The 16,745-nt window shown below is 35.2% G+C and overlaps 1 protein-coding gene and 1 pseudogene across 6 annotated transcripts in view; both read right to left on the minus strand.

Annotated features, from left to right (window-relative positions):
• Tafa2 (TAFA chemokine like family member 2) overlaps positions 1-16,745 on the minus strand; it is a 561,377-nt gene that overhangs the window by 351,899 nt on the left and 192,733 nt on the right. The window contains exons 1-2 of one of the 6 annotated variants that reach the window (XR_012450884.1): positions 12,077-12,523; positions 6,673-6,817 (exon numbers count right to left, since the gene is read on the minus strand). The exons of 3 other annotated variants lie outside the window; for them this stretch is intronic. The gene's annotated coding sequence lies outside the window, so the exon portion shown is untranslated. Of the gene's footprint in view, positions 1-6,672; positions 6,831-12,076; positions 12,524-16,745 lie in introns of those variants that run through there. 2 more of the 6 variants (XR_012450883.1, XR_012450882.1) reach the window with 2 other exon arrangements.
• Positions 1,905-6,653, minus strand: LOC109677840 (GTP-binding protein 4 pseudogene; annotated as a pseudogene).

Below are 16,745 nucleotides of genomic sequence, written 5' to 3' on the forward strand. Positions count from 1 at the left end.
TCAACTTGTGTTGTAACACATTTGTACATGGAAACAATGCTAGGAATCTCTCTGTATAGCTATCCTTATCTCAACTAGCAAAAATGCTTTGTCTTTCTTATTATTGCTTATGTTTTCTCTTTAACCAGTTGGAGATAAGGGCACAACAGGTTCTAACTGGAAGCGAGGGGGGTTGGCGAGGAGAGGGAGTGGGCGGTAGGTAGGGGGGAAAAATGGCCCAAACAATATATGCACATGTGAATTCATGAATAAAAGAAAAAAGGTACAGTTCCTGCCTGTGGAGGTTGGTACCATTGGGAGGGAGGAGGAGGCATGGGAGGGTGAATATAGTACAAATACTGAGTACACATGTATGTAAATAGAAAAATGTTATCTGTTGAAACTATTCCAGGAAGAAGGGGGGGGATGAAGAAGAATGGTGGAGGGGGTGAATTCAAGCATGATATATTTGATATATTTTAAGAACTTTTGCAAATGCCACAATGTACCCCCACCCAACACAACAATTTAAAAATAATAATCTTTAAAAAAAAAAAAGTAAAGTTCTAGGACACTAAAATCTAACACTCCAAACATACATGTTCTCAGTGTTCACAATTATGTCTTCTACCTGAAGGAAATGGACACAAGGTAGAAGATACTTGAAGCATTAGCCAACTGAAACCTATTTCTTAAAAGAAAAGGAAGGTGTATTTTAATGTGAATTGCATTGTAAAGCAAAAGCAATATAATGGTACTTCTGGAATCCCATAAACTTTGAATAAAAATGGAGAAGTTCATACTTAATGCTTTTTTTATAAAGCTCTTCCAAGATACTTAAAATGTGAAAGCAGCTACTTTACATAAAACTATATTATATTCTATAAGGTTGTGTTCTAAATATATAACACTTGGGTACATTTCATGACATCTTTAAATGCATTGTTTTCTGGACCTGCATTTATTGGAGATATCAGAGGTAAAGAGTTACAAAGCAGTATCACAACTGAAGGCACTGAAACATGATTTCATCATAGAATCTTATTTTTAAAAAAATATTTTTATCACCTAAATAAGATTAAGAAAAATTATCTTCATACATCTCTAGATCATTGTTTTATAGATCTACAGACTGAAGTTTGTGTGTCTCCAAAATTCATATGTCAAATTTTATGTAAGATATTTATCGTACGAATGGATTAAGAAAATGTGGTGTCTATACACAATGGAATTTTATGCAGCCATGAGGAAGAATGAAATGTTATCATTCGCTGGTAAATGGATGGAATTGGAGAACATCATTCTGAGTGAGGTTAGCCTGGCCCAAAAGACCAAAAATTGTATGTTCTCTCTCATATGTGGACATTAGATCAAGGGCAAACACAACAATGGGATTGGACTTTGAGCACATGATAAAAGTGAGAGCACACAAGGGACAGGTGAAGATAAGTAAGACACCTAAAAAATTAGCTAGCATTTGTTGCCCTTAACGCAGAGAAACTAAAGCAGATACCTTAAAAGCAACTGAGACCAGTAGGAAAAGGGGACCAGGAACTAGAGAAAAGGTTAGATCAAAAAGAATTAACCTAGAAGGTAACACACATGCACAGGAAATCAATGTGAGTCAACGCCCTGTATAGCTATCCTTATCTCAACCAGAAACATTTGTTCTTTCCTATTATTGCCTATACTCTCTCTTCAACAAAATTAGAGATAAGGGCAAAATAGTTTATGCTGGGTATTGGGGGGGAGAGAGGGAGGGAGCGGAGTGGGTGGTAAGGGGGGAGTGGGGGCAGGGGGGAGAAATGACCCAAGCCTTGTATGCACATATGAATAATAAAAGAAAAATGAAAAATAAATAAATAAAAAATAAATAAAAGATATTTATCGTAATAGTATTGGAAGGTGGGGTTTTTAGGAAGTGATTAGGTCATGAGGTTAGAGCCTTCATGAATGGTCCCTTGTAGAAGAGTCCCCAGAGATCTCCTTCCCTATGCTACCAGAAAGCAAGCCCTCACCAGACACTGACCCTGCTGGCACCTCTTGTTCTTGGACTTCCTAGCCTTCATAACTGTGAGAAATAAATTTCTGTTTCCATGTTACCCAGTTATTGGTATTTTTCTATAACAACCCAACTGGACTAAGACAACTGTTGCAGTCAATATTTAACCTCCATATTTCAGAATGATTTTTAAATACTTGAAGCAGAAAAGATATTTCTGCTAATATCTCCATATACCATTTAGCTAACTTACTACAACAATAAGCATAGTTATTTCTACATTTAGTTTCCACTGGTTTTGATTATGACCTTTAGCAGTAGAATTAAACTTAGCAAAAATGGTTGCATGTTATGCAAGTCACAAAGACATTTCAGTGACAAACTAGAAAGACTGAAAAAAATAGTTTCAAGTGATTGTGTTTAAATGTTTAATTTAGAAATTAATGGTGATCTGAAGAGACATTAACAACCCCCCCAAAAATGTTAAGACAACCGTATCTTTTTGCCCTGCCTTTTTATGCAGTGAGTTTTTATTGGTTTACTCTTTCCCTGAGGATTTGAAAACTGCCCACTTTGGATAGGACTTATATTACTCTTCCCTAAGCAGCCATCAAATGGAAGTTCCTATGGGCAGATGTCTCTAGAGATGTTGTAAGTACTAAATACATCCTACAATAGAGTAGCAAAAGAATAGCCACAAATCATAAGAGAGAAAAAACATACTACATTTTTATCACACTCATTTTTGTTGTTTTCAGTTAATAGAACACGGTTTCAATTTTATAAAACCACACTATAGCAAACTAAGAAATATACAGTAACAGTCTAACCAAGTCAGCCAAAGACACTATCCTCTGTTCTTTTAACCAGCTTTCTTCTTTGCAGAGGGTGAGTTCTTGGGCTTCATATCAAACACATGTCTATCTGCCTTCCCTTTCTTCTACAGGCAATTCATACTCTTCTGAGCACTTTTCCTCATAATTTTGGCTTTCTTTGCCATCTTGGCATCTCAAAGACCAGAATCATCACACGGAGTTCAAAAGCAACTTCAACTCCAGTTTATTGAAGAGGGTGAGACTTTTCCTAGTGGCAATATTAAAATCTTCTTACCTGGACCTCATAGTGGGTATTATCTTTATTACCCATGTCAACAGCAAGACTGCGATCTCATTCTCCAAATCTGTCCACTCAACTTTTTTAGCAGCTCAAGGCATCCTGGGTCCCTGTGTATTATTTTCTTTGGGTTGTATTATTTTCAACTTCTTATTTTCTCTGATTTGTTTTGCCAGCTGTTGAAATTTCACCATTTCCTCATCTTCACTTTCAGATTCACTATCGTACTCCCCAGCAGTTGTTCTTAATTCTTCTTTTTCTCACTCTTCCAATTTCTTCAAGATGGCAGGTCAGCAAAATCAGCAACATTGTAGCTTTCCAAGATCTCTGGTATCTCATCATACTTCTTGGATGAATTCATTATTTTTAAAGATCCAGAATCTAATCATCTCCCATTTCCAGCTCAAGATCAGATCTCATTCCCTTTTCTTGTTGGGTTCCCCAAATTCCATTCTCTTCCAGCATGCCACCACTCCTTCTGAGAAGAAGAGTCTCTCCTATTATCTCTCTTGTTTGATACAGATAACTGAAATCTGTTCAGCACCTCATTCACTTTATTTTCTTTAATTTTGGTTTCCACTCAAGGAACCAAAGCCTATCACAAGCCTCTTTTTAACTTGAATAACTCCTTCTTTAGTCAGGGTGCTGGTCTCTATTACAAGGAATTCTTCTGCCTACAACTCTATAAACATTTTCTGATCATCTGCAGACACTTCAGTTATTTTTTTCACATAGCATTTGTTTGCTACAACTATAAGAGGATTGTTGATAAAGAGAGATTTTTTATCTTGGAACAGTTTTAGTTGTTCCTTCAATCCATGCCCACACTGCCCAGAAAATAGATTGTATATAGGACTGTGTCTTAAAGGTAGGCCAGAGCTGTGACAGCCTGCATTTCAGATGATGTTTCAATTATCCAAAGGATGATCCCAAATCCCTACAGCATCTATTACCTGCCAACACAGATACTTCTAATCAATGTGCCCATGAAACAGAGACTTGGTGGTAAATGCATAGGGCTGAACATCCACAATTGCTCTCTTCACCTTATTGATGAAACTGGATTTTCCAACATTTGGGTACTCACACAAAAGCAGAGTCCTTGTATTTGGATCATTGGTTGGCAAATGGGATAAATGCTGTCGCACTTGTTCCAAATGCTCTAAGTTCTTTCTCTGTCTCTTGATCATAGTGCACATTCTCCCCAGGACAGCTAGCTTTAACTGCTTATAGTGATAGATAGATAGAATCATAATATTTCATAAGCCAGGCACAATCTTTACAACACTGTCCACTAAAATTTTGGCAATATTTACTTCTCCTAGAACCAAACTGTAATATCCTTATCATAGATAATATTCATCAAATCAGCATAAAATTGATGGATGTCTTCTAATTTGAGGAAATCGGTTAAGAATCTATGAAAGTATGTCATGGTAATTCTGTTGAGTAAAATTTACTTTTCTTACATAAAAATGTCTAATGTGATGGATTTGGTAATGTTTATGTTGGAATCTTTCATTGAGTCTTCGATAATGTGAGGTCCATGAAGTCCTTGGTGGATGGCACCACTGTAATCTTCTTGAAGTTGTTGTGTCCCATGGCTACAGTGGGCTGCAGAAGACTCTGCATGGTGGACCAGACTTCTGCAACCAGAAGTCACTAGAGTCTTAATATAATATAAACTAATTGTGACTAGGAATTTTTAAGAAGTGTAAGAATTAATACAGGAAAGTAGAAGCACTACAGAATAGGGGAAGCTATGAGCTGACAAAGAAAATCTAAGAAGAACCACTCATTTATTCAGTATCTATCAAGGTATCCAATTAGACAATTTTCTAACTCTTGAAGACATAAGTTAAATAAAAGTAACTAACAACAAAAGTTCTTGCCTACAGAGGACTTTCATTCTAGCAAGCATGCTAGTAAACATGAGGGTATTGAAGCAATTTACTGTGTTATAAGAATGGGAGGACATGGCACCAAGAGGTCCAAAAGAGGCTCGGAAAAAAAGAGAAAGAAATTGAAACATAACTCTGCAACTTTGTCACTTTACTTAGACTCATATGTGACCCTTCCTTTTCAAGATCAAATATATTCTCTGAATATGTCTGTTAACCACAATTTCTGTCCTCTAGAGGGAACTCAAGCTTCTTGCATCTGGGTGGGGAACTCAGATGTAAAATGGACTAAGAAAAATACTGGAATGGAATTTCAGCACAACCTGACAAGTGGTTAAAAAGCTTTCTTTTCTTTAGTGCCTAGAGTAACTTTTTAAGACTATAATTTTTTTTTAAAGAATATTGCTTTTATCCAGGCACTTGTGGCTCATGCATGTAATCCTAGCTGCTCAGAAGGCAGAGATCAGGAGGATCACAGTTCAAAGCCAACCCAGGCAAATAGTTCATGAGACCTTATCTCAAAAAAAAACAAAAACAAAAAAAACCTTCACAAAAAAGTGCTGGTAGAGTGGTTCAAGGTGTAGACCCTGAGTTCAAACTCCAGTACCAAAAAAAAAAAAAAAAAAAGAATATTGCTGTTGATTCTCAGCCTTATTTTGAAGTGTTTGCTACCCATTATGTACCACTTGGAACCTCTCTTACTTATTTTGTCATTTTAAAAGTAAGACCGCAAGGGTCGAGTTCAAAGTTTGGGCCTAGGGGGAGAAAGAGCAGAGGATTTCAGGGGGATTGTTTTCAGTCTTAGATCTTAGATCAGAAAGAAGGCATGCTGGAAATTCATGTATAGCCCAATCCAGCTTGTGAGGGCTAGGGGTTTGGAGTCAGCATTTACAATGACAAATGGACTTGTTGTATCCAAGTAAAGTATATCATCTGCAATGATTCCTATGATCCTGCAGTAGTGGTGGAGGGCTGGTCAGTGATTTAGGTTCCAAGCCAACTGGGTCTCTCTCAAACCTGAAATTACATCTAATAAGATTCAACTCCACTAGTACCTTGTCCTGGGTCTACTTGGAATGGTGTGAAAAGGTGAATACACCTGGATTAGTTTTCTGTTGTCACCATAAAAAAATTTACCAGTTTAAAACAACTCAAATTAATTACCTTATGGTTCTGCAGGTCAGACACACAATAAAAGTCTCACCAGGCTAAAATCAAGGTTTCCTGGCATGCTGCATTCCTTTCTGGAGGCTACAGAAGAGAATCATTTTTTGCTAATTTGTGTTATCACCAAACTTAGCTCCTTGCAGGTGAACAACAGAGGTCTTCATTTTCCTGCTGGGTGTTAAAAGTTAAAGGCCTTTCTCAGCTTTTAAAGGACACCACATTCCTTGGTGCCCTTCTGTTTTTCAAAGTCAGCCACAGTAAACAGAGTCCCTCTTGCATTTCTCATTTTACTTCCTTCCTCTCTCAGCCAAAAAGTTAAGTTTTGCTTTTAAGAACTCATGTGATTACAGGACCCACTTGGATAGCTCAAGAAAATCTCCCATCTCGATGCTCTTATCTTTTGGGTTTTTTTTTAATATATTTCATTTTATTTTATCATTTTTGCATTTACTTTCATGTGTATACATTATTTGGGCCACTTCCCTCCTCCCCCTACCCCCATAGTCTTACCTTTGATCATATCCTTTGCCATGTAAGGAAACATTCACAGGTTCTGAAGATTAGGACACAGACATCTCGAGGAGTCATCATTCTGTCTATCACACAGCTGTGGTGGCTTGGTCCATGGTGGTGCATAAGCATGAAGGTACCCTGGCTATAAACAGAGGCTGGGTTGGGAAGATGAAGGAAATGGCTTCACTAATGGCTTCTTTTGGTCAAGCATAGCACAAAATGGGAGGCTTAAAAAAAATCACTATAGTTAAATTTGAATTCTATAAAAGTGATTTTAGAGGGTTTCAAGTCAAGAATAAACTTCCAAAATATAGTAATTAGAATAGAACTTTTTATTAGAGTCTCATATTTTGTAATATAGAACTAACAATAACTTTGTGAGCTATATAAATATAAAGTTCCTACTGCATAATAGAGAAATATTATTTGTTGCCATAAAAACTTTAATAATGAAAAATTAAATTTTTGTATTAAAATGTAAAAATGCATCAATAATGCATTAATTTCTTTCTTTCCCTAAGTTTATACTTCTGGTATTCTATCACTTCAAGATAATTGTCTTTTTTGTGATACAAGTGTTTTCCCTTAATTCGATCTGAAATGGCAAATTTAAAACTGTTCTTTGTGATTTCTGAGTACAGTTACCATTGCCTTTAAAGGAATAGTTTCTTTCTGAGTATTATTTAGTCATTTTAGTGTTTTTATACAGGATAGCTGCTTTGTAGAAGGTAAAACCAGTTATAATCCCTTAGAGTTAAAATTTTCTTCTAAATCTTAACATTAAAAATCTTGCAACTCCTGATGCTAATCTCAGCCAATAACTATAATAATTGGGCCTTTTATGAATAAATTCAAGAGCCATATCTTATCATGAAATTCTTACTCACTTATCTGTAAAAGTTTTTCTGAGGAAACAGAAATTCGTATTCCATTTATAGCTTGAGTTAACCTTTAGTCAATACCCCTGGGAACTTTCTACAGCAATGGCATCTGCTCAGTATGCAGCCCAAGAAAAGGCACCTTTGACAGAAAGGCAGATAGACAGACACTGAAGTGTTCATCTTAATGGTTTGCCAAATCATATTTTTTTTGTCTATTTGTGCAGTGAATGCTACTCACATAGTAAATTCTTTGTTATCCAAGTGGACAGCAGATGTTTTGCTATATCAAATATTGTGGTTAATAGAATTATGCAACATATAGATTTCCTATAATCAGAAACCTTTAAGAGCAAAACTTGATCATTGTTCATGATATATTCTCAGAATTAAAACAGAAACAAAGAATGCCAATAGTTTTTGTTTGCCACACCTAGAAGAGGTGACTGGACACCACATACTCAAAACAGATTAGTGATCCTAATGTTTATGGGCAAGAAAAAAAAGAACTGTAGAAGAGCAATAATGAAAGCTAGTGTTAGTTGTTCAATTACTCTGTTCCTAAGACAGTGCTAGGTGCTTGATACACATTAGCACACTGCTTACAACAACTGTGTGATTTATGTGATACAACATTTTAGAAATGAGGAAACAAAGGCTCCAAGACAAGTTTTAAAACTAATTTAGGGTCAAATAGCTAAAAAATGACAGAGGTGGAATTTTTCAATATAAGTCTGAGTATAAAGTTCATGTCTTTTTTTTAATTTACTAAAAACTTGAGTTAATCACTATAAGCAACATATTGCCAGGATAACAATAGGAAAGAACTCAGCTAGCTTGGGAGCCAAAAACAATAAAAAGACAATAAAGAAGAAATATTATGTATCACTCAAGTCTGTTGGATTCTGATTTTCAAATTTGACTTCAGTGGATTCATCAAGTATGCAAAATCCTAAAATATTTATCCAATACAAGTATGTTTCTGCTCAATAATTATTAAGTGTCTCATTGGTTTCATACAATATAGTTTTAGAACACAACTTATGTGACTGAATTATATGCCTAGTAAATAATTTTAAGGTACACATTGGTTTACTATATATTAACCCATCTGCAAAAAATGTCAGTTAACACTAGCTTTCAAATGAGTGTAGTTTCCGTATAATTCACAAAACTTCCAATAAATATCATTGTAGGAATACCACTGAAAATCCTCACCATGAGTAGTCTATTATATTTTCTGCAAATAAGCTAAAAACTCGGTTCCTGTTTTCTATATTTTGCTGTTATAAATATTAATTCTACTATTTTGAATAACAATATGAGAGCTTCGTGAATGCATAAATAAATGCCACATATAATATTACTTTAAACAGCTGTTTTTGCTGTATTTTAACACTATGCTCCCTCAAGATTGAAATCATGCAGCCTTGTTTTGCCTCCAAGGAGTTTAGCTCTTAAAGCCAGTCATGGTGCAAGCATTTTCTGTAAGCTATTTTCATAATGAGTACAAACTTTGCATGAAATCAAAATGTAATACACAACTTAAAAAGACTTCATTAAGATGATACACCTCATTTTCAGGAAGAATCTGAACTTTTATGTGTAGTCCAAATGAAAGTAATATTTGTATGGGAAACAAACAGCTGCAGAAATTTCCAACTTACAAAAGTTAAATATTCAGCAACCAGTCACACATCTAAAGTTCTGTGAGCAATTGCTGACTGTGATGGATAGATTATTGGCTCTCATTTTCCTGGATAGTCTTACAATTAAAATACCCTAACAGTGTTAAAAATTGTGCAGTTCAAAAACCCAAAATCAAATCCAGCATTGCAAAATCAGTACTAGACTAACATGTGTGATGGAATCTGAGTATAGACCAGAGCCTCATACATTATAAGCATTTTCTCTTCACTTTTAGTATGTCTCCGTATCATACAAAGGATGATCACATGTAGTCAGTTTTTAAAATCATGCAGTTTGAATAGCCAAGAAACATCATGCATACTGATAAAAATTCTGATTGTGTGTGCATCTGTATAGTGACTAATGGAAGTAGAATTAGAACATGGGTGATTTCACCTCACATATAACATTTACACCTGTTTTCAGCCTTATCACTTACAAAATGATAAAAGGAAAAATAAAATCATTTCTTGCATGTCAGTTACAAAACATACCAACAGCCTCGAAAACCACATGACTTTGGAAAACAGCTAGCTATAATTATTACTGTCGGTGTAATCTGGAAAGAGCCAGTGTAGATAGGAAAATCTGCAGATAAACCCTGCCACTTTTGTGTGACTAGGAACAGTAATTTTTTCAGAAAAGGATTACCAACTGAGAGTAACTGAAAAGTAAAAAGTCAGATAACCCTTCTTTCCATGGAACAGCTTAATTTCTTTAAATGGTAAAGCACCAGACAAATTTTTACTCTCCCTACAATATCAAAAATAACTTTAAAAATATTCAGTTGTCTTTTAAATGTTCAGGTAGCAATGAAACCCCTAATAAAACATCATAGTTCACAGTCAGATTTACATTTTTATGTTATTGAAATGATTTATTTCAACTTAACTATGTGTCTCCTTATTTTCACTTTCTTTTTAGTAACTTTTGGTTTTGCTTTTTGCTTCCTTTCTCGCTTTTCCGAAAAGGAAGGAAGATTATTAGTCTGAGATCTTCAATTCAATAATTCCATTCCACAATCCTTCAATCTCTCAACTCCATAGTCACTGGCCTGTAATTCCTTTTTACCAAATATAGTATACCTTATTTATATTCCTCACTTTGAAAATATAAACCCCAGCACAAGTCGACCAGATCTCTCTATATAATTTTTTAATACAGGAAACACTGTGATGAATATTCTCACAGACACAAATGAAAGGCAGAAACTAGATCTACAAAGTGAACCTTCAAGAAATTTTAAATTATAAATATTTCACATAAGCTGACCTTTGCTTCTGTGGCCCTTCTTCAGCTACAATGGCACATCCCTATTACCAATGCAAATCATAAGCATCGTGGCACTAACAAAGTTGTAGGGTGGGTTTGTGAGAAAAACAGATGAGCTAGGATTCTCTTTTTATAACCTCACTTCTGCTCTCTTTTGAAAAAGATCAAAGCTAAGCTATTTTCCCTGATGGTACCCAAAGAGCAATTATCTTGTCTTCTACCTGCCTCCTTGGAATAGGTCTTACAATAGTTAAGCAAGGGGCTCATATATCATGCCAATCAAATCATTAAATAGGCTCATTTTCTGTTAGAATATGGACAGGAAGAAATTCATAGACTCAAAATATTATTCAAAAAATCAATTTAGAGGATTTTTCTTTCACCAAGACAAATACTATTTTTGAGTTCACATAAAGGATTTCAAATGTTTTATATTACTTGGCCATCACTGGGAAACATGAACCAGCAGTCTACATGTCTATATCCATCAGAAATATTTATGATCATAGATAATCATTTAAAAGTAGAAACGATGAGTTCCTAGTGATTGAATGCAGTGCCCACACAAACAGCCAGTTGCTATGAATGCCATAAATCTTTTCCATGTTTCAAAAGTTTCTTAGGTCAAGACATCACAAAGCAGGTACTCCATAAAAATAAATAAAACCAGCTTAAAAATCTCAATCACAAAAGTAATAGACTGATTTTGTACCAAAATTTCCAAAGAGGAAATTAGCTTATGAAATCTACAGAGTCACCAGTAAATAGCTTCTGGGCACCATACTAGTCTCTTATTCTCTAGATTGAATCCTTTCTTATTACTCCATGACAGCCCGTTGCCCTTTTTCACCTTACCTGTGACCATAACACCAAATCCCTAATGGTATAGGGGTAGGAAAGAATCAAATCAGAGATTTCTTTAAAAGTTTGTTTTGTTTATTTTCTGGAAATCACTAATCCAGTGTTTTTATTATGAGACTAAAGGGACAGAGATGGCATATAATTCTTTCCCCTAGACATACCTAGAACATTGCCAAAATTAAGACCATGCTGAACTATAGCCTTAAGAGCTTAAGCTACTTCCAAGATAGACAGTTGCCTTCAAACCCTACACTCAGATTATATTTTAACAACATGAACTTCCAGGGATACATGAACAATAGACAGAAAATAACTTACACCTTATCATGACACTAGCTAACATGTTGAGCCATTCCTAATTGCCAGGTAATATATGTAAGTCCCTTACATATGTATGTTTGATCTAAGTGCTTATTTCTTTTACTTGAAGAAAAGAAAACAAATAATATATTGCTACTCAGGACTCAATTGCCCCCTTTAGTTGTTTGAATTTTAGTTCTTCTACATAACAATGACCAATGATATTGTTTCAGCTTCAAGGTGTTTGTTCATTGCATTCATCATTAATAGTATAGTGTAGATTTTCTAACATATTTAAAAATATAAACACTTTTTAATTTGGATTAAGTATAATGCTTGTTATGGCCAATTTACATATGTCAAGTTCTTTCTAGTATTTTTAATGTTGCAAAGTGGCTTACTTCCTGGAGAGACTTATATACTTGCTTGCTCGTCTTGACAGTCATATTAATTCATCCATCGATTCTTTCATTCATTATTTCATGAGATGAGACTAGTTTTCAACAAAGAACTAGAGAAGAATCAATCCAAAGATATAGAAGTCAGTTTCCTTTTTAAAATATTTATTGCTTATGCTACTTTATTTTTACAGCATTAATGGGAAATTTGGGTTTAAAGGTATATTGAGTGAGGTATAATAATAGTTATGGGCAGCAGAGATTTTTTAATCCCATTCTTGCACTAATATAACTGGCATCTGTTTTTAAGTGAATCTCAAATGATACAAATCTTTCCACTTAGACAAGAAAAGTGGGGAGGATATGCTGCAAAATTCATCAATCATATATTGAAAAAGAACAAAACTGTAATTATCCAATAAACTAAAGTAATCTGATAATAAATTCAGAAATTCCTTGCTATTTAAAAGAAATAGCATCCCAGATACCCACAGAAAACTCCAGATTACCTTGGACTCTGAATACCTCACCTAAAGGTTAAATAGCTATGAATACTTTTATACATCATGAGTTGTTGGTAAACTCTTACCTATTTTTCTCATTTTTTTCATGGTCATGTTTTCATGGGCCTGAAAATAGTTTATTATACTTTTGTCATTCCGTTTTTGGGCATAAAACATGAATGCTTTGGCCACACCAAATTTGAAATAGAATCACGGAATCTAAACACATGAAGTAAATTAATACAACCCCCCATCATTTAATTCCCTTATATAATTAATGTGAGGTTAAGTCTTGTTTAAGATGCAAACTGGATAATAATTCAAAGAAGAAGAAGGAAGAAGAGGAGGAAGGAGGAGGAGGAGGAAGGAGGAGGAGAAGGAGATGGAGTTGGAGATGAAGGAGAAGGAGAAAAAGAAAGAAGAAGAAGAAGAAGAAGGAGGAGGAGGAGGAGGAGGAGGAGGAAAGGGGGACCAGTGGGAAGGGAAGGAGACAGTACTGGGGAGATGAAGAGGCTCAAAGTACTTTACACACACACACACACACACACACACACACACACACACACACGAAGATAGCCAAATGAAACCCACTAAATACTGTTTGAAAAAGAGTGTAGGAGGGAAGAAATTTAAAGGAACATAATAGAGGGTATAAACTTGTTCAAAATATACTGTACACACACATGGAATTATCACAATGAAACACTCTTGTACTATTATGCTAATTAAAATGGAAAAAAAGATGCAAACTGAAGGAATGTTACTCCAATAAAAGGTTTTTTAAAGGTCTTTCAATAACTTGTAAACACATTACAGATGGGCACCATTCTAAGTACTGTAGAAGCAGCAATGAAAAGAATTTGGACATATCCTCTGCTGAAGCTTAGAGTCTAATGATCAGAGAGTCCTAAGTGGCAGACGGAAACTATGGTGGACAATAACAGGATGGGCCACTCTGTGAAGGCATTTAGAGCCAGGTATAGTGATGCACACCTATAATGCCAGCACTGGAGAAGCAGAGGCAGGAGAATTGCAAGCTGAGGGCAGTCTGGGCTGCTTAGTGAGTTCCAAGACAGCCTGGAACTTCCTATGTAGATACCAAGATCTTTAATTATAAAAGATGGCATTTAGCTAAAATTGGAGCACAAGAAGGAAACAATCTTGTGATTGTTACGAGGTAAGAGCTTTCCAGGCAGAGGAAAGTTTGGCAGGTGGCTAGAGCACAGTGAGGGAGGATGAGAAGTGACTCACAAAATAAGTTTAGAGTAGGTAGGTGTAGTTGGTATAAGATTGTGTTATTCAGATGAGAAAATGTATGTTTAGAAAAGGTAACTCATATAGTATTGCACAGTTGGTGGTAGAGAGGGACTTTGATTTTATATATTTTTAAAAACTCATTTGAGTGCCTCCCTAGTTTTTATAATTTACTGAATGCATTTCTGATCATACAGTGAGTACCCAGTACAGTTTTAGTTTTCTGCTAGTATAAAGTCGGTCACCTGAACCAGGAACGATGGGGCACTGGGAACTTCCAAGCCATAACTATATGGATGGAAATAAATCCTTGGGTAGAATGGCAAGACAGTGGGTACTGTTTCTAACGAGATTAAATAGTCCTCACACATGCAATTGCTAAAGCAAATTAGATCATCTTTCTGTCCCGTGTGTGATCATTTATAGTAGAAGTGTTTTTAAAGTATGTCTGCTGTGTTAAGTAAAATAAGTCAGACTCAGAAAAACAAAAATTTCATGTTTTCTTGCAGGTGGAATCTAAATTTAAAAAAAATAAAGACATGAAAGTATAAGGTGGACTATTTGGGATGGGAGGGACCTCCACAGCTACACAGAGGGAGGCAAGAGAAAGTGATGGGATATGAACATGATCGAAATACATTGTATACATGCACAAAAAATGTCATAATGAAATCCATTATTTTGTGCAATTAATATACACTAATAAAAAATAGTACATCTGCTAAATTTGAGGTTGGCAGATGCAAACTCTTTCAGCAGAGTATTAAATGGTAATTTAACTCTTCTTCCTTAAACTGTATAACTGATGGAACACAGTGATTTAAGTTTTATTTGTATTATTATCCCTTGCCTTCCCAGAGATGAAACACACACACACACACACACACACACACACACATGCATATGCTTGTAAACACACATGATCATAAACACACATGCACATGTGTGCAAAGAAAAGACTATGCAAGGCAAAGCCAACCTTGACTTTAGGTTTCTGTGCCCAGGCAGTATATAAACCACCAGATACCAGAGCATTCCAACCAGAAAGGTAGAGGAATCCAGTTTTTCACCATATGTCATTAAGCAATTTATTTTTGCAATACAAAAACAAATCCAGTACTTATAGCTTAATTTTTCATCGTTTAATTGCTTTTTAAATTAGGATATGTTCAGTGTACAGGGGGGATTCATTGTGACAATTCCAAATAGGCTTATGCTGTACACTGGTTAGATCACCCCCACCATCTCTCCCCCTCGACCTCCTTCCCACCCAACTTAAAGCAATTGCAAGAGGCTTCTTTGTTCCATTTCATATATGTATATGAAGTCCATCCACCACATACCCTCACCTTAATCTCCTTCATTCACCTTTCCCCCAAAGCACCACCCTCCCAACACAAACTATACCTATTTTACAGTCCTGTCTTTCATTATTAATACTTAAGTCGATGTTCCAAGGGGTTTCTCAACATGTCCCCACTGTAAGTCTCCTTTACTTTGGTCCATTTAACCCCTTCCATTGCATTCCTTTACCCTTTTACCTCTCACCCCACATTTTAGGAAAATAGAATAATACAGAGCATCAACAATATCATAAAACATAATATCTATGAAAGTAGAGGCTATAAAGATATGTCTTGCTTAATTTTTAAAGTGAATACCTCATTTAAAAGGAAGAATGTTTTTAGTCCCTCAAATTCCAGACTCTAATGCAACTTAATTGTTTGGGAAGTTAAATGTTTCATAAGCTAATTCATAATTCATGAAAGTTATTATATGGTGATAAACTTAATTTTGGAGACATTGCAGCAACATATATACTTTAAAACTTTTTCATAGCTAACAAATCTATAGCTATAGAATGTTTTGAAAATAAGAAAGTTTATTTTACTCTTGTTTCTGAAGCCATACCCTTCAATCACCAATGCATTTTCACAAGACGTAACATGAAGCAAGTTTACAAATGCAATGTCCACACCTAGTACATCCAGAACATTTTATGTATGTGATTTTTAATCTTTAATGACTCAGGAAATTCATCACCCGTTAAAGATGGGCATGAGTGTTATTACATCTTCAGGTACCAAACATTGCACCAAGAAGAAAACATTCTTGTTCATCATTATTAAATGAATGTTTCTGATAATAATAGCTATCATTTGAGTATTTACTGTATGCCAAACACATGGGTATTGTGTACATGATACCTTAGTCAATGTAATATGTATTCATTAATAAAGAAATGAAGAAAAGCAATGCGCACCAGAGTGGATATGTTAGCTGTCCACGAAAATCATTCGTTCTTACGATAGTAATACGTTTGCAGGTGGGATAGAGGCTAAATGTCTCTAGCTCCCTTGCAGTAAGTGAGGTCATGTACCATAAGCTTGGTACGAGTAGAGTAGCAATTGGAGTATGAGTAGAAGTAGCATGAAAAAATCCACCTCACTTGCTTGAATAGAAATCATAGACCAGATTGGACTCTTCCCTTCTGTAATGACCATTGCAGCTCAGTTCCAAAACTGTCACTCAGATGACAGCTTGGATTGTTGTTTAAACAGCTGGTGTTTGTTGTTGTAGATTACCTACTTTAAACAACAGAGGGGTGTGTGTGTGTGTGTGTGTTATAGTTTATTAACAATATGGGCTTTTGTTTTAACTGTTGCAGATCTATTAATTCATTAAGTTCATTAAGAATAAGTACAAACCAAAACCTCAAAAGTACCTCATAAGCTGTAAATGAAACTAAATGGTATTTCAGTTGTATGATTTTAAACTTGAATTTTATGGTTTATAAAACATTCCCAAAAACATTCTCACTTGATTTTAATTACATTTCTTTGGTTTTGTAAGCCCTAAACTAAAATTCAGAGTAGTTGATAATTTGCCAAAGAGTACACAAGTATCAACTAGCA

This window comes from Castor canadensis, chromosome 8 (genome assembly GCF_047511655.1).
Source record: "Castor canadensis chromosome 8, mCasCan1.hap1v2, whole genome shotgun sequence".
NCBI classification, from domain to species: domain Eukaryota; kingdom Metazoa; phylum Chordata; class Mammalia; order Rodentia; family Castoridae; genus Castor; species Castor canadensis.